General features: G+C 57.6%; 1 protein-coding gene across 2 annotated transcripts in view; it reads right to left on the bottom strand.

The window, feature by feature from the left end:
* DGKG (diacylglycerol kinase gamma) overlaps positions 1-10,017 on the bottom strand; it is a 129,559-nt gene extending 119,542 nt beyond the window's left edge. Inside the window, exon 1 of one of the 2 annotated variants that reach the window (XM_075937330.1) lies at positions 9,494-10,017. The gene's annotated coding sequence lies outside the window, so the exon portion shown is untranslated. The remainder of the gene's footprint in view (positions 1-9,493) is intronic. The other variant, XM_075937332.1, reaches the window with a different exon arrangement.
* Between the last annotated feature and the right edge of the window lie 7,663 nt (positions 10,018-17,680).

The following is a 17,680-nucleotide window of genomic DNA, read 5'->3' as shown; positions in this document are numbered from 1 at the left end:
CCAGGGAAGATGGCTTGGACAGTCTCTTCCTTCAGCATGCTTCTGAGTGCCTGTCAGGGTGCACGCCCCCACCGTGCCTCAGTGCCCCCTGACTGTCCTCATCTAGCCCCTCTCAGGCAAGTTACAGTCTGTACAGGTTACTCATCATTGGCATTGGGGTTATCTCTGCTGCTCCACTTACCTAAGCCGCATTATGATCCGCCTCCAAACCCTGGGCCTTGCCTCCGGCCCCTAGCCAGGGGGAGTCTTGGCTGGAGCTGTCCCAGCCCTAGCTGGCTATCCCCAGCTTGTCTCCCTCCTGGGAGCTCCTGCTTCCTTGGCAGTCAGCCCTTCACTGGCTCCCCCTCTAAGCAAACTGTGCTTCACTAGATAGCTGCCAGCTGGGCTCTCACTAGCCCTAACAGCTTCAGCTGGCCTCTCTGTTCCCAGCCCCGGCTCAGGCCTGAATCCTGGTCTTAAAGGGCCAGTGCAGGGCAGGCGCCCGGTCACAGTGCCTTAAAGTCCTTTCCTGTCTGTTCGGCGTCTTTAGCGCCGATATGAACCAACACCGTTGGATCCTTGTCGGGAGATTCCAGGCTCAGAGTGATGTCTCGTGTCTTAGCTCTGGGAAGGCAACACACTATCCGGGTGTCCACCAGTCCCTGGAAAGAATGTTCTTTCGATTCTTCTGAATAACGAATCCCTATCAAGGATTGTTTGCCAGGACGATCCTGGGACGGTTGAAGAATTCTTTGCAGACGTGCGTGATTATTCGTATAGGTGAGGCTGCACTGCTATCCACCCGTGTCCTTATGTCAATGTATAGTTCTCCATCCTCTTGGACCTGCTGGATCTTGAGAAATATCATCCATAGTTTCCATGCTGAGGTCCTGGTATCAATCTGAAACTTCTGGCTGTGTAGAACTCCTCCAGCCTCTCCTCTCTCTGGTGGCCGCAGCCTGCCCATCCTCTTCTGTCTCTAGCCATGTAGAACGACACCGTCACCTCTTGCCTCCAGTGGTTATTTATATACCCTGGGTGGCCACGGACTGAAAATTCTGCCGATGCCACGGACGTTACATCCCTGTTCTGGTCTAGGCTTTGTCCAACAGCATTCCAGAGGGCAGGAGATAGTCGACGTCTGCGCCGACCATCCCTCGCGCATGATTTCCAGTTGGCAAATCTCAACACAACTCCCATTTTTTTTCTGACAAATTCCACCCATGCTAGAAACACAGGTCACAGCAGCTTAACCAGTAGCAGATTTCCACTGTAAAACTTAGTATAAATACAAGGCATTCTGGGAATGGATGTGATTGGCTACCAGGGCGATGTTCCTCCCTTTTCCCTGTCCACTGCCATATCAGCGTGGGCTGCGAGCTCTCCAAGGCAGGGACTGCCTCTCGCTGGGGCTGTTTGGTGCCCAGCCCAGTGGGTATCGGAGGCACTTTAAGCCATTTTACTCTTGGAGCTTTCTCTCGCCTTTCCAAATCCACGTCAACGCTTTGGTGTGCACAGGGCTGGCCCAAGCCCTTTTGGCACCCTGGGCCCGGGCGTGCGGCGCCACCCCCGGGTTCAGGGTGCATGCACAGGCCCGCCTGTGGGGTGCAGGCCCACCCCCCCAGGGTGCGTGGGCTTGCCCCAAAGGCGCACGGCGCATACGCGTGCCGGCCACGGCCACTGGCACGAAGCCCGGGGCCTGCCCCTGGGGTGCTCAGCGCATGTGCGGGCTGGTCATGAACACTGGCGCGCAGCCCGGGGCCCGCCCCTGGGGTGCTCAGCGCATGTGCGGGCTGGTCATGAACACTGGCGCGCAGCCCGGGGCCCGCCCCTGGGGTGCTCAGCGCATGTGCGGGCTGGTCATGAACACTGGCGCGCAGCCTGGGGCCCGCCCCTGGGGTGCTCAGCGCATGTGCGGGCTGGTCATGAACACTGGCGCGCAGCCCGGGGCCCGCCCCTGGGGTGCTCAGCGCATGTGCGGGCTGGTCATGAACACTGGCGCGCAGCCCGGGGCCCGCCCCTGGGGTGCTCAGCGCATGTGCGGGCTGGTCATGAACACTGGCGCGCAGCCCGGGGCCCGCCCCTGGGGTGCTCAGCGCATGTGCGGGCTGGTCATGAACACTGGCGCGCAGCCCGGGGCCCGCCCCTGGGGTGCTCAGCGCATGTGCGGGCTGGTCATGAACACTGGCGCGCAGCCCGGGGCCCGCCCCCAGGGCACACGGCGCATTCGCTGCCCAGCCCGGCCCGGCCAGCGCTGCTGGCGCATGCACTGGGCCATGCAGGGCCCCGCAGCTGTGGAGGGAAGGGCGCTGCTGGCTGGCGCCACAGGGATGCGGGCGGGCTGGCGCTGCAGGAGCCAGGCGCGCGGCTCCTGATGGCAGCTGTAAGGGACACCTAGCGCTCCTTACAGCTGCCATCAGGCGCCTCCCGTCAGTTGGCACCCAGAGCAGCTGCCTGGCTCGCCCATGCCTCTGTCCGGCCCTGGGTGCGCGGCAGGGAGTTCTCTGGTATCAGGCCCCAGCGGCTGTAGGCCCCAGCTCTAAGGTGCTCGTAGCCAGCGCTGTCGCAAACAATAGGCACAGCGCAGCACATAGCTATCGGCGTGACAGCAACAAGGTCCAGGGCGGAGGAGGAGAAAATTCCTCCAACGTACTTAGCTGAGCCCCGATCCTCCGCTCTGTGCAGCGCTAGATCCCTGTTTCCCAGGCCGCCTGCGTGCTGCAGCCATTTAAACAGCACGACCGGCCCCCAGAAGGCAAGGAGGGAGCCAGAGAAATGCCAACTCCCAATGCGTCTGGCTGTGTTTGGTGGCAGTTTTATGTGTCAGGAACCCCTGCCTGTCCTCTGCCTCTCGGGTGAAAGTGAGAGAAGCCATCTGCTCTGGGCAGAGGCGAGAATGTTTCCATTGCTCAAGCTAGCTGGACTTCATTAAACCCGCCCCGCCCCCCTCTGCCCGGGCTATTGAGCAGATCTTGGCTCCGGGCTCTTGGCCTTCTTTGGTCGAGATGATTGAATGCAGCACGGAGCTCCTGGAAAATGCTTTGTTTAGAAAAACCAGCTCTGTCCGAGGTTGGGAACTCCCTTGGCAGCCTGGAAACTCCCCCTTCCCGGGCTGGCTGACTGGAGACAGCGCAGTGAAATGACAGGCACCACGGTAAGTCCCAGCATCTAGCTCCCCCTCTACTGCCTCCCGGCTCAGAGCTCACGCTGGGGCCAGAAAAGGGAGGCAAAGCCGGCCCCGGGACTGGACTCGCTCTGAGGTGCCGCAGAGGCCACGAGACACCTGGCTGGCTTGGTCCTTCCCAGTGCTCCTGTTTTCCTGGGACAGCCGTCCAACTTCTCCCTGCAACCGCGTGATGAGCGAGACCCGGCTCTCTCTGGTTTGGCACGTCCCCAAGCCACGTGCCTTGCCGCGTCCTGCCCAAACACCAAACTCCTCAACCAAGGCTTGGTCCCCCCTTTTCCGAACCACTACGGGCTACGCTGGCCTGACGGTTGTGGGGAAAGGGTGAGAGCAACAGCCGCACCTGTCACAGTGCTAGGATTGCCAGGTGTCCGGTTTTCACACGGACCGTCCGGTATTCAGGTCCCCCGTCCAGTAAAAAAAACCCAGAAAATACCGGAAAGTGAAATATCCGGTATTTGGCGGGGGCAGGGGAGTGAGGAGCGCCGGGCCATTTAAAGGCGCAGCGACCTTTTTTTCTTTTCTTTTTTTGTTGCTCCACCAAGTTTGCCACGTTCGGGATTTTTGCTGAAAGCATCTGGCAAGCCTCCATGGTGCACACAGCCGAACTCGGCTCCCAGAGGGTGTAGTCATGCAGCCGAGGTGTTGGAGCCCGGGGGAGGGGAGAAGGTGCTACAGAGCACAGAACCCCAGGGCTGGCAGAGACCTCAGGAAGCCACCGAGTCCAGCCCCCGGCCCAAAGCAGGACCAAGATTCTGGTGGAGTCTCTAACAACCGATTTGCCATTAATCCAAACATGCATGCGTGGAACCGGCAGGTTCCTTTACAGCGCACCCCCGGCGTGAGCTTTGGTCGTGATAGTGCCTCTTCCGGAAACGTGAAGCTCGGAATCTTCTAGCCAGCTGCTCCCCCAATCTGTGCCGTCCTTCGTGGTAGGCCCCGCCAACCCTGGCTGAGTTTGGGAGCGATGGGAGCAGAATCTCCTTGCGTGGCGTCTGCCCGTGAGATGCCTGCGTTTGGCTGCTGTGATCCAACCCCCCCACTCCTCCCTCTCTCTGCACTGCATGCCGGCACAGCCAGCCCGGTTCCCAGAGAGCACGTTTCGGGGCTGCTGGCAGCGTCTGTTTAACCCTGACGTGAAGCGGATGGGGTGACTAACCACGCTTCAGCCCCAGCCCGGCTATTTGACGAAGGCCAGGCCCTGGCTTAGCAACCCGGCGGCTCAAACAGCCAGGAAGGGATCCTGAGCGCGCCGAGGACTCCTTGTTTGCAACACGCCCCAGAGCAACCCCCAGAGCCGGCTGTTTGTTTGACAACAAGTTGCGGAGTGGGGGCGGGGGTGGCAGCTCGTGAAAGGAGCTAACCGTGTGCCAGTTACTCCTGGCACGTTCCTCCAGCCTGCTCTCTTGCCCTTCTTCTGTAGCCTGCTGGCCGCCAAAGAGCTGCCTCCTCATGACCCCTCCCTAGTTATAACCAGGGGGCCGAGAGGGGGGTCACAAGGGGACACAGACCCAGCAAACAAAATGCGTTTGAAACCGAGCTGGGTGCACTTTACACATTGCGCTGCCGCCCCCAGATTGTGGTGAACCTGCCCTCACAATTTTCAGGACTGCGTCGGTCGCCACAAAATTGGGGGCACCACATTTTGTGGTGCTCTAGGCAGCTGAGTATACAGCGGCGCTGGCGCCATCCCGACCCCATTCTACCCCTCCCCTGAGTGACGCGGTCCGGGGGACTGGCAGAGGGGCCCAGTGCTGGCAGCAGGGGTCGGGCCCACCCCTACACTCATTGGCAGTGGAGGGGAAGTGGAGCCACCCGGCCCCAGCCGGCTCCACTCCGCCAGCTTCCAGCCACGTTGCTCCGCTGCCGGTGAGCGCGAGGGGCGGTTCCACTCCCACACAGGACTGGCACCTGCCGGTCTCCTCGGTGTTTTGGCTCGTGTGTCCAGTGCCAGCTGGCAAGCCCTGATGCCTGAGTTTTATTAAAATGTTATTAAAACGAGGATGAAATGAATAGGGAGCAGGTTTAAAACAAACAAAAGGAAGTTTTTCTTTACACAGAACACAGTCAACCTGTGGAACTCCTTGCCAGAGGAAGTTGTAAAAACCAGGACTTTAACAGGGTTCAGAAAAGAGCTAGATACATTCATGGTCCATCAATGGCTATTAGCCAGGCTGGGTTAGGATGGCGTCCCTAGCCTCTGTTTGTCAGAGGCTGGGAAGGGGCGACAGGGGAGGGATCACTTGAGGATTCCCTGTTCTGTTCACTCCCTCTGGGACACCTTGCATTGGCCGCTGTGGGCAGACAGGACACTGGGCTGGATGGGCCTTTGCTCTGACCCAGCATGGCCGTTCTTTTGTTCTAAATTGGGGGGAAGAAGCGGATCAGAGGCAGGGACTTGGGGGAAAGGGTCAGAGAAGGGGCAAGGCCGGGGGAAGGAGCGATGAAGGGGGCAGGGATCCAGGGGAAGAGGAGGAGCCGGGGGCAAGGGTCCATTACCAGTCATTAGAAACGTGTCAATCCCTGTCCTACCACACACTTGAGAGGCTAATGGCCGCCAGGACGTAGCCAGCTGCCAGCTCCCACCCCTCTGTTGTTCTCAGGCTGTTGCCGATACGTGGTACCTGCACTAACGGGCATGTGCCCACGGGGAGCCAGCCCTGGCTGCAGTTCTCATGGCCTGTACTTGTGCTGGTTGTGTGGGCGGCTGTGCTTCCCCCTAGGGCCGGCGGCTGTGCAGACGCTTGCGGCGGGGGCTCTCAGCCCTTTCTTTTCTGCAGACCCCCTGAAAATGGCTGTGAGTCTTTGCAGGCCACTTGCTGACCCCTCCACGTGGTGTCTGCGCGTGCGCTGGCGTACAGCACGGTGGATGGACGCGCGGCAGGAAAAACCTTTACTGCTAAGGCCTGGCTTTGTTCTCCCAGGGAAAGCTCCCAGCTCGGATTGGCATATCAGCAGGGGGCTCTCCTCACCCCACAGCATCGAGGCTGGGAAGGAGGCGGGGAGGGGTCAGTCACAGCCCGGAGCTTTCTCTGCCCCCCTCAGCCCCATATTCCCCCCGATCTTCTCTATCCCCCATAGGTTCCCTCCCGCTTACCCGCTGTACTCCCCCAGGCCCCATCTCACTTACACGGGACAGTCCAGGCAGCTAAGTAGCGGGACCACACCTGCAAGCCCTGCATTGGGTGGCCAGCCCTCCTTTGTCTCCTGTGCGGCTGTCTAGGGAACTATCCACGGACCACCTGCCTAGCGCTCATGGGCCACCAGTGGGCCACAGCCCGCCGTGTGAGGCCTTCTGGCTTCCGGCCACGCCTGAGCTCACGCCCCCCGAGCTGTGCCGTCACATCCGTGGGGCTGCTACCTGTGCGGGGAGCCAGCCCGTGTGTTGCCTGCTCTCCGCAGGAGCGGGGCCCTAGCTCCTGAACCTCCATGTCCTCCCCCGGCCGTGGCTAAGGTGCCTCGTGGGCGCAGAAGTGCTTTTGATCGGGGAGCCTGTGACGGGGCCGCGGGGCCCCGCACTAGCTTCGACAAAGCCGCCACCGCTTTCCCGGAGGCCGGGGAGGCCGTGCGGGGCGGAGACGTCACACTGCTCACGTTGGCCCCGCCGCCCACGTATGCTGACGGGGAAAGAGAGCAGGGGTGACGTGGCAGGACATCGTGATGGCGGAACGGCCGGCCAGCACACAACATGGCGGGGCCATTCAAAAGGGCCAGGGCCAGCGGAGCGGAGGGGAGGGGAAGCCAGGGAGCCGCGGAGCTCCCACAGTGAAGAGAGGCTGTCTCACCCCGGAGCCGGAGGAGAGGACTGGCCGACACAAGAGGACCGCCACTGCGACGAGGGAGAACAAGCCTGGGAGAACCCGGTAGGAATCCCGGCTGGTGGGCGGAAAGGCAAAGACAGTGAAGGGGGAAGGAAGCAGCCCGGGGCAGGGCAGTATAGGTGCCTATGGGCTGACGAGTTTCGGGGCTGTACCCTGTCAGCCAGCTAGGGAATCATTCGTCCCTACGCCTTAGGGCCCCAGGCTGGGACCCGGTGGAGAGGGAGGGCCCGGGTCTCCCTTCCCCCTTCCCAGTGTACAGGGGTCTTCGATATCTACAGTGGGGGATTATAAAACCCCACATCTGACAATTGAACCTACGGGTGCAGGGTCACGAAAACTCCTGGGAATTTGGGGGGGCGCTAAGGCGGCAGAGGGCTCTGGACCCCGCTCGGACACAGGAGCAGGGGCTCCGGGCCAGACTGAACCGCCACAGACCCTCTCGTATGCCGTGTGTGCACAACAAGGCGTCTCGGCGCCTGGCTCCAATGCGCAGCACAATACAAATGCCTTCGCGAGGGGCCAGGACGCCGCTGGGGGGCTCGTGCCAATAAAGAAGGCCCCATGGCCCGTGCCTTGCCTCGTTGGAGCAGGTTTGGCAGCCGATGGTTTTCCTGCTCAGGCAGCAGGAGCAGGTGGGAAGGCGAAAACGTCTCCCGTCCTGGCCCGGGAGTCCCTTACAGCAGCTGGAGCCTTTTCCCAGAGACTGACCACCCGCAGCGCGCCTGATTTCGCTGCCTCGCGGGGCCCACTACCGCAGGTGTGAAATGCCGTAGCCAGCTCCCCGAGTCCGCCCGTCAGTGACCGCCCGGCCTGGGCCTTGCTGCAGCAGCACCCGGGACTGCCACGACCCAAACCGCAGGAGCACGTGAGCCCGGCGTCGGGGCTGGTTTATACACGCAGGGGGAGATGTCTGCAGCCGCAAACGAAGGATGAAAATCTCAGATTTGGAAGCAGAGGACAGAGCGTAAGTAGTGTCACATGGGAGTGACTGGAGATTGAAACCCCCGGCTGGTTTCTACCACCCGCCCCCCGTCACCATCTAGCCGAGCTCACTCCCTCATCTGCCAGAGCTAGCGCTGGTCCGTTCCGGACATGTGCACAGCCTCAGTTTCCCCAAGTTTCTGAGCATGGGCTGGCTTAGGGAGGGGAAGAGCGGGGGCAGCTGTTACTCCCCACAGCTGCCAAAGCAGGACTCCTGGCATTCTGCACCAGAGCAACTTTGCCTCCCCTTTGCTGCTGTATGTGTGTCACAGGAGGGCAGCAATTGGGCTCGGAAAAGACAGAATGCTCTTGATAATCTGACAGCCATTCGGGAAGGAGGGGACCCAGCTCCTCCCCTCCCCCCAGCGCCTGCTCCGGCGCCTTTCCTTCAAACCCACATGGCTTTACTGAGTGGCCTCATCAGCAACTGAAGTCACGGCACGGCAAACACAGCAGGGCTCACCTGTCTACTCCGCCATTTCTGCCATTGCTGCTCTCATTCCGGACACAGCCCTTCATACCTCTGCCCAGGCACCTCCACACACCCTGGCGCGCCAGGGCCAGCACCTCACAACTCCCCCTGGGCACACAGGGACCCCACATGGCTGTACCTCGGTGCCCTCGGCCCCAAATCACCAAACACCAGCAACGCAACCAGGCATCTCAGCATGCCTCTCAGATGCTCCACAGGACAATGGGGGCTCTTTGCCCCACTTCCCACAGGACGCACCCCTCGCCGTGCCCCCCGAGCTTGCAAAGCTGCACAGTCAATGCCGACGTCGCCCTCGCCTCCGCCCCAGACTTCATCGCCAACCGTACCAAAGCAGCAGCCACCCTCGGGGAGCCTCCAGCCCGGGATCCATGTTGGCTTGTGTAAGGGTGTGCCCACAATGCACCCGTAGTTCGAAATAAGCTACGCCATTTGAGTGACGCAAATCGCGTTTCGAAATAGCTTCATTCGAAATCTGGCGCTGTCTTAACAGTGCCACATTTCGAAATAACCCGCTGTTCTGAAACGCCCCTTCCTCCTCGCGAAACGAGGTTTACAGGGACGTCGGACTAGCGAGCCCGTTGTTTCGAAAGCTGTTTCGAAGTAACAGGCTTGTTTAAAAGACGCGGATCGGCCATTTCCAGACACGAAACAGCGCCACAGTGTAGACGCACCCTGACTCTGCACTGCAACCAGGCTGAGGTCGAGACGACCAGGTACGGCCCGGAGGACAAAGCCAAGCGGCCCAACGGTGGGCAGCAGCATCCGGGGCTGTCCCGGGGAGAGCCATGGACCGTTGGCGCTGCCGTGCCCTTGTGGAACTGGTGGAGATGCTGAGAACTTGGGCGGCTAAGGCAGGGTACGGCAGGCTCCCTTCCAACTAGGGGCTAAACTCTTCCATCAGGCGCCAGCCCGCAAAGGGCAAAGGCGCCAGCTCGTGCCCCCGGCTGCTGCCCGTGAGGCTGGCAGGCCCGGGATGCATGGGACAGGGTGGAGAGGGGAGCCCTGAAAAGACAAGAAAAAGCATCAGCGTCTTACCTTGCAACGTCCTCCCCGTCGGAGCAGCTCTGTTCTGGTGGGACTTCCCGGGCCCAAACAAGCCCTGGGTTGTGTGTGACAACCCCGGCGCTTCCAGGCAGAGCGTGCACGCTGAGTTAATTTTATCCACCCCCCCCCCGGCCCCCCCATCTCCTGGAGATCCTCCGGCGGCAGCCAATCGGCAGGCGCAAAGAGCACGTTGCCCACTCATCTCCAGTCTCCTTCTTCCAGGGAAATATTTATATTATGCCACAGAGAGGGTTTCCATGGCAGTGACGACTTTAACACGGTTGCCTTGGTAACCGCTGGAGGCCATCTTGAACCGTCTGAAAATGCCCTTCATAGACAAATAAGGAGAGCTTGGGAGGAGTACCAGCCGGCCCGGGATGAGGCGTCTCTCTCGCTCCCTCCCGCCCGGCCTTGCCCCGCTGCCTCCGCTTGCATGTTGTCCCCTTTCCCCACCTCGCTGGGCTCCCCCCAAGGCCGAACTGCCTGGCTGGCCCTGCCCGCCCCCCATCCCTAGAGCCCCCCATTCAGCACGGCTCCCGTCTCCTGGGGCTGCCAGGCCTTCAGCCCTGCCGAGGCTGGGGCCGTGCTGCCAGCCATCCCTGGGCCAGGGGCCACCCACCACGTGCCGCCTGCCTGCTCGGTTTTGGGGGGCCACTGCTCCTGGGGAAGGCTGGGGCCGTGCTCCCACTGGGAGTTGGTGGCCTGCAGCTGCTGTGGGGGGCGCTTGCCTCCCCCAGCCCCACGGTTCTCCCCTCATTTAACTCTCCTTTCCCCCGCCCCGGGAGGTAGTTGCCCGGCTGGGGCAGCCTGGCTCTGACAAGAGCTGCTCTCCGTGCCGTTCCTGGAGCGGCCCGGGCGTGCGGTCTCCTCCCCGGCGCGTCCCCCTCACGCGCGCGTTTTGTTCCGCTCTGCCCCCTCCTGTCGCCACGTCGCTCGCAGAACGGGCCCTGAGTGATTTAGAGGGCGAGAGGCGCATGAGCCAAGGCACCAAAGAAAATAGTCTTGGGTCCCTTTAAGCGCAGCCCTCGGCAAACCTGAGACAGCAGCTCCACGCTCTAAGTCCTAATCTGATGCCCCGCCGGCACTGCTTCCGGCCAGCCTTAACCCCGGTTCAGGGTCCACTCAATGTGGACATGCTAGTTTGAATTAGCAAAATGCTAATTCGAACTAGTTTTTAGGCCTAGATGCCCTAGTTCGAATTAGCTGAGTTCGAATTAACTAATTCGAATTAAGTTAGTTCAAATTAGTGTTGTAGTGTAGACATACCCTAACTAACTTCCAGCCCTGACCCCCCCCCCCAGCGAGGGATCCACTCTCCTTCTTCCCATTGTTCCGCTCCCTGGGAGATAACTGGTCGGACATGTTCGTAGCCCCCTTGCATAATGACTCATCCCTTGCCCTGCTGGGCCGTGCTGCAGCCAGCAGGTCACCCACAGCCCACTGCCCAGCACAGCAACCAGCAAGGTACCCCCACTACGTCACACCCTTGCCCATGGAATTCGCTCTAGGGGGCAGAACCACGCTCCTATGATTCTATTTTAAAAGCTACCGGGGCAGGCGCTCACTTGCCCCCCCCCCCGAAATATCCGAGCTGGTGTGCCGTGGTCAGCGCTTTCTCAGAACTCAGGGGGTGAGGACAGCACTAAAAACATGAACCCGATGCCACCTGAGCCAGACCTGTCTACCTGAGTCTGCTGCCAGCCTGGAGCCACTGCTCTGAGGGGCACGAACGCTCCTCTCTTCACCCCTAGGGGCTGCCGAGCCTGAAACCGAACGGCGGCCATTCAAACTGCTGGCCGTTTTAGCACAACCAGTTAGTTATCCCATAATCCCTGGCTGCTTCCCATCCCTCTCTTAGTACCAAAATCCCCGCGTTCCCCCTGTCTAGCATCCAATCCCCTCGTCCCTCCACCCCTGAAAGCTTCTGCACCGTGGTTAGGCACTGTCAGCACAAAATACGTGAATTCGGGATCAGGCGCGTTGGGCTGAGTGTGCCATTGATCTTCAGGGCTGATTACTGAGGAGGTTCCCTGCCGTCATGTACCCACAGCTGCGGCAGCATTTCCACCCGGGACTGCAGAACCTACATCGGTGCTAACGTGCCAATGAGCGCACAGGGCCCCGGGCAGCGAGGACACTGCGATGTCCCCAGCCGGACCTTCTAACCAGGCCAGCAGCTGTGCTTCGCTTTCTCGGCGGAGGCTCCAAACAGCACGGCCGCCTGCACGGGCCAGTCGCCTCGCCGCGCTGGCTACGCGAGCCCGTGGAGAGGCCATCGCTGCGTCAGGGCCCTGTCCCCGCCGGTTCAGGCGGAACGTATGCAGGGAAGGGACAGGCTCTCTGCACTGTGTGCGGCGCGCTTTGGTAACCATTGTGCCGGGGCAGCGTTTTGCATTGGGGAAGAGCCTGCGCGCGATCCAGGGCTCTAGAAAACCTGGCCTGCGGGCTCCTGAAATGCCACTGCCGCCACCGGAGCATGCCCAGGGAGCGGGTTTCAAACGGGTTTTCTCACGACCCAGTTGAAGAAAACGGTTGGTGCCTGTGACCGAACATAATGTGACTAGAGTGGGGGCTCTGGGGTGGGGCTGATGGGAGCTTTGGGCTGCAGGAGGGGGCTCCAGTTTTAGAGGAGACCAGGGCTGGGGCGGGAGGGGCTGACCGTGAGCGGCTCCTGGTCAGAGGTGCAGCGGGGCGGCTAAGGCAGCTTCCTGCCTCTCCTGGCCCTGCAGACCAGGCTGCCCCCAGCAGCAGGTTCCCAGCCAATGGGAGTGCAGAACTAGTGCTCGGGGCAGGGGCAGAGCAGTGTGGGGAGCCCTGTGCGCTCTCCCTTCCCCTCTGCTCCCCCCCGACACACACACCTAGGAGCCGGGCCTGCTGCCGCCTGCTTCTGGGGCACAGCGCAGTCTGCGGTGCTAGGACAGGCAGGGAACCTGCCTTAGCCCCCTCACTGGTCACCTGATCCCCCTGTAGCAAGGATCCCCAGTGCCCGACATTCCATGACCCAGCGCTGGGTTGCGACCCCTAGTTTGAAAACCACTGGCCTAGGAAGTGGACTGACCCTCAGCAGGAGATCTGGAAGCACTTTACAATGGAGGAGAGGGAAGTGAGTGTAAAACTGGACACCACACACAGATAGATGAAGTGACTTGCCCAAGGTCGTCCAACCGGTCAGTGGCAGAGCTGGGAATGGAAGCCAGGTTCCCGGCCCAGTGCTGTAGCCACTAAGCAGCCCGGGTTTGTTCCCAGTACAGATGCTGCCAAGGACAGTGAGTAGCACCTAACGAATGGCAGACAGCCTGGCCGCTTGCCCCGAATGGGCAGCACACGGGAAGCCACACAGCAAATGAGCAGTGACCAGACCGTCTTGCTTCCTGGGTCAGTTGCCAGGCGGCGCGGGAGGCCGGGCCACACGTCAGTCGGTGCTCACGATCGTTCCGTTTCCGCCGTGGCAGGCCGCGAAAGTAGCCCAGCTTGTGCACGGCAGGCCATTTCCTCTAGCCCGGGAGGAGAGCCTCATTAAAAAGTGGTCCCGCTGCCTGATCGCCACAGTGCAACATTCAATCTGCATCGCTCAGCCAGATCACGCTGGGTTCTTGCCGTGGGCGGGCGGGAGAAGTGGAGTAAGCCTTTTGCTGACGTTGGCACCGTTGTTTCAAGAGTCCCTGTAAACCCAGGTGACGCTGGAGCCGCACCAAGCGTCAGGTGTGTCAGGCAGAAAGCCCAGCACTTGGTGTCAGCCACAGGAGGGCTCCATTCAGGTACCTGGAAGCACCCGGCACAGCTGAGTCCGGGGCAGCCCGATCTCAAGCCAGAATCCGTAGTCGCAAGACAGGAATCGAGCGTCAGCTGGGTTGGACACCAACAAGGGATACCTTACAAGGAAAACGGGAAAGCTCATCACCTAATAAACCATCTTGTTAGTGTTTAAAGTGCTACATAGTCCTGTATTTTGTTTCAGTTACAAGGAAAACGTGTGTCACAATAGTGTATAGGGTGTAAATACAGGAGTGTCTCCCATCACACCCCTACTCCCTTGCAAGGCTGTCGTAGGGTTAGCCACTGGCTTACCTAGCGGGTCAGGCTCTCATTCCTGGACAGGGCATCTTGTTTTCTTTTCCCTCTGTATGCACAGTCTCCATATCAGATTCTCATTGTATACGGCTCCAGTGCAGACGCTTGGCATTTGAGCCTTCAGCTTTGGTTACCCGGATCTCTGGACGCGTAGGACCCATTAATACCTGGAACGTTCGGTTAAAAGTTAGAGCGTTACAAGTTTGGCTGCTCAGTGGCACACCATTCTTTCTCCGACAGACCGACTCTGTTCCGAGGGTGTCCGTTTCTTGTGTATGAAAGCAACGGGGTGCTCCCTAGTGTTTTCGCCTGTTGGCCCCTGTGCAGCCTCTCCGGCAGGGTCTGATGCTTGTTCTCATCGACGTCTGCATGGCTAGAACAGGTTTTCAGGCAAGATTTGCTTTGCCTGAGTGAAACATCCTTGACTTGTTTTGATCAGGCAGGCCATTCCTCTTCGATGGGCACAGTCTTTTTACGCAGCTCTGTGATTGTACCTGCAATCTCACTGACCCCACATGTGATCGGTGACCTGACTTAGGAAAGATTGGACTGGTTTTTCTGGACTGGGATACAGGCCAGTTTACAGCAGCTTTAAAGGGTCATGGAATTTTTTGGTGATCAGCCCTAGTGTTGCTAAACACCATGATGTCATCCACCCAGGCCCATGCAAACCATTTCACGCTTAGTTGGCCAGCCTCTGAAAGGTGGCTCCTGCCTTAATTAACCCCAAAGGTAACACTGTGAGCTCAGAATCCCATGAGGATGAAAGCAGCTTTCTTCCGTGCATCCTCATGGAAAGGAATCTGCCAATAACCTCTATCCAATTCAAAGCACTAAGACATTTAGCTCTGCTTGAGATATCCAGCATATCAACTATTCTAGGCACAGGTTAAGCATCTGGGACTGCGACAGCACGGAGTTTTCTATAATCAACACACAACCTTCCCCTGTTGTCTGTCTTAGGGACTAAGCCCACACGTGATGCCAAGAGCTGTCAGACTCGTTCATTATTCCCAAGTCTAATATGCTTTGGATTTCTGTACAAATTTGCCCCTACACCTTGCCAACAGGAGGTGGGTGTGTCTTTCTGTAATGATTTTATGAGTTAGACATCTCTGCCCTTTCAGTTGGCATTAATTCACTAGAGATCAATGCTTTCCAGTCATGAATCACTCTGGCAATGGGTGTGCCTCAGTTTCCCCTTCTACCATGTTTACCATGGCTTCCCTGCTGTGATAGGCATTGTCTGTTTATATGTGCATAACCATGCGGCCTCCATCACCTCAAAGGTCCTTCCGAAGAATTTTACACGTATTTTTTCACATACCTCCCTCTCTCAAAAGAGCATTTACAAGTACGTTTCTCACACTGCGCTTTTTGTCGGACCAACTCGCTTTGAGGTTAGTTTGAGCAATTCCCCATCATATCTTTTTAGCTCTCTTGAACCTTGTATGTCTTCAGTTATCTGCCTCAGTGTCCCCTTCCCAGGAGTCCCTGATGAGATCTAGGGGCTCCTCGCTTCCTTTCCATAGGCGATAGGAGGGGGAGAACCAGGTTGATTCTTGGGGTAGCTCCCAGTAAGCGAACAGAAAATATGGCAGCAACTCATCCCAGTCTTGAAGTCTCTTATTTGCATATTTTCCCAGCATAGAGTTTGGGGTCCCACTGAATCTTTCCACCAAACCATGTCTCTGGGTGCCATGGGGTAGCATTTCGTCGTTTCACCCCATGCAACTTCCACAGCTCACTGAACAGCTGAGACGTGAAATCTGACCCACAGCCAGATAAATTCTCTGCTAACACTAGTGGGAGGGGCTCTTGCCACTGAGTCTGCCTCAGTGTTACCTTGAAGCAGTAGCTCTATTTAGTGGCAAAATCCACCACTACCCGGTTACATTTCTTCCCCCTCTGGCTGGAACATGGCATTGAATCTACAGTGTGCACTGTTAGTCTCTGAAATGCCTCTTGTATCACATACAAGGGACGCAGAGGAACTTTGGGGGTGCCGGGGGAGGGGGGGGTAAAGGGGAATCTGTAACCGCCCCCCAGCCCCGAAATTTGAATCCTTGAATTTCACACTTGAGGTCTGCTTACCTAGCTCCAGAGGCTGCTCTTACCTGCAACAGAACTTGTGCTGCTTCCTGCTTTACCTTTGGGGCAGAGAGTTTGTTTATACACAGAGGGAGGCAGGATGATTAAGATAACAAAAGGCTTGTCATTCCTGTAACTGAAGGGTCGTTAGATGATCTTGAAAACATTGCTAGGTACTCCACTTAAAAGATAGGCAGCAAAGGGTAGGAATAAAGTAGTGATGCGCTCCAGAAGTCTGTACTGAGACCAATGCTGAAACATCTTGAAAAAGGGCTGACCAGTAAGGTGGCCAAATTTGCAGAGGATAACTAATTTGAGTAATTTTGTAAGTCCAAAGCTGACTGCAGAAGAGCTACAAAGAGAACTCACAAAACTGGGTGACTGGGCAACACAAATCCAGACGGAATTCAGTGTTGATAAATGCAAAGTAATGCCCATGGAAAAATATAATCCCAACTATACATACCAAATGATGGTCTCTATGGGTGTGTCTAAACTACATGGCTCCATCGATGGAGCCATGTAGATTAGGCTGATCGGCAAAGGGAAATGAAGCCACGATTTAAATAATCGCGGCTTCATTTAAATTGAAATGGCTGCCGCCCCGAGCCGACAAACAGCTGATCAGCTGGACAAACAGCTGGATTTTGGTGACACCCTTTCATGCAGCATGCCTCAGAGTGCAACCCCTGCCCTTACAACCTGAAAACGCTTTTTATATATTAAACACCATGGCTGCGTCTAGACTGGCATGATTTTCCGGAAATGCTTTTAACAGAAAAGTTTTCCGTTAAAAGCATTTTCAGAACAGAGCGTCTAGATTGGCACGGACGCTTTTCCGCAAAAGCACTTTTTGCGAAAAAGCGTCTGTGCCAATCTAGACGTGCTTTTCCGCAAAAAAGCCCCAATCACCGTTTTCGTGATCGGGGCTTTTTTGCCGAAAACAAATCTGAGTTGTCTACACTGGCCCTTTTGCGCAAAAGCTTTGCGCAAAAGGGACTTTTGCCTGAACGGGAGCAGCATAGTATTTCCGCAAGAAGCAGTTTTCAGACAGTAGGAAGTCAGTGCTTTTGTGGAAATTCAAGCGGCCAGTGTAGACAGCTGGCAAGTTTTTCTGGAAAAACGGCTGATTTTCCGGAAAAACTGGCCAGTCTAGACACAGCCCATTAGAAATCCTGGAGGCAAAGCAGGTTTGGGCAGGAGGCTGACTGCTCAGGATCCTCCATTTAGTAACCACCCAACCCCAGTAGGGTCCCAATCCCCAGTTTGAGACCTCCCAAACTAGTCTGACCTCCTGCTTCACACAGGCTAGAAAATCTCACCCAGATGACTTCCGTTTGGGCAATAGCAGTGGTTTTCCACCCGTGAGCCACCGACCTCTGGGGTCTGCAGTGTGCATCTAAGGGGTCTACAAAAGGTGACCGAAAAAGAACGTTTCTGATCCCAGAAAAGACATTCTGTTTTTCTGGTCAATCAAAAGTATGAGACTAACCCCGCCTACAGGTCAACACCCAGAAGTGCTGTCGTTCCCATCAAAGCCCACAGTTGCCCTTTCTCACACTTCTATTTTGTTCTGTCATTTTTCAGTCTAAGGTTTCCAGGGTGTGTGTATATGTGTGCGGGCTCCAGGTGGAAATCCCAAAGGGTGTCCACACCTCTTAGGAAGCTGCAAATGAAAAACACCACCACCACGGGGTGACAGCATATCTTTTGGAAAGATATCCCAACTTTAATGCCAAGGGCTGTGTCTAGACTGGCAAGTTTTTCCGCAAAATCATCTGCTTTTGCGGAAAAACTTGCCAGCTGTCTACACTGGCCACTTGAATTTCCGGAAAAGCACTGACGATCTCATGTAAGATTGTCAGTGCTTTTCCGGAAATACTATGCTGCTCCTGTTCAGGCAAAAGTCTTTTTCCGAAAGACTTTTGCACAAAAGGGCCAGTGTAGACAGCACAGGACTGTTTTCCGCAAAAAAGCCCCGATGGCAAAAATGGCGATCGGGGCTTTTTTGCAGAA

Source organism: Pelodiscus sinensis, chromosome 10 (assembly GCF_049634645.1).
Source record: "Pelodiscus sinensis isolate JC-2024 chromosome 10, ASM4963464v1, whole genome shotgun sequence".
NCBI classification, from domain to species: Eukaryota; Metazoa; Chordata; order Testudines; family Trionychidae; genus Pelodiscus; species Pelodiscus sinensis.
Note: the sequence above shows the minus strand (reverse complement) of the source record. Positions and strands in the feature narration are given on the sequence as shown.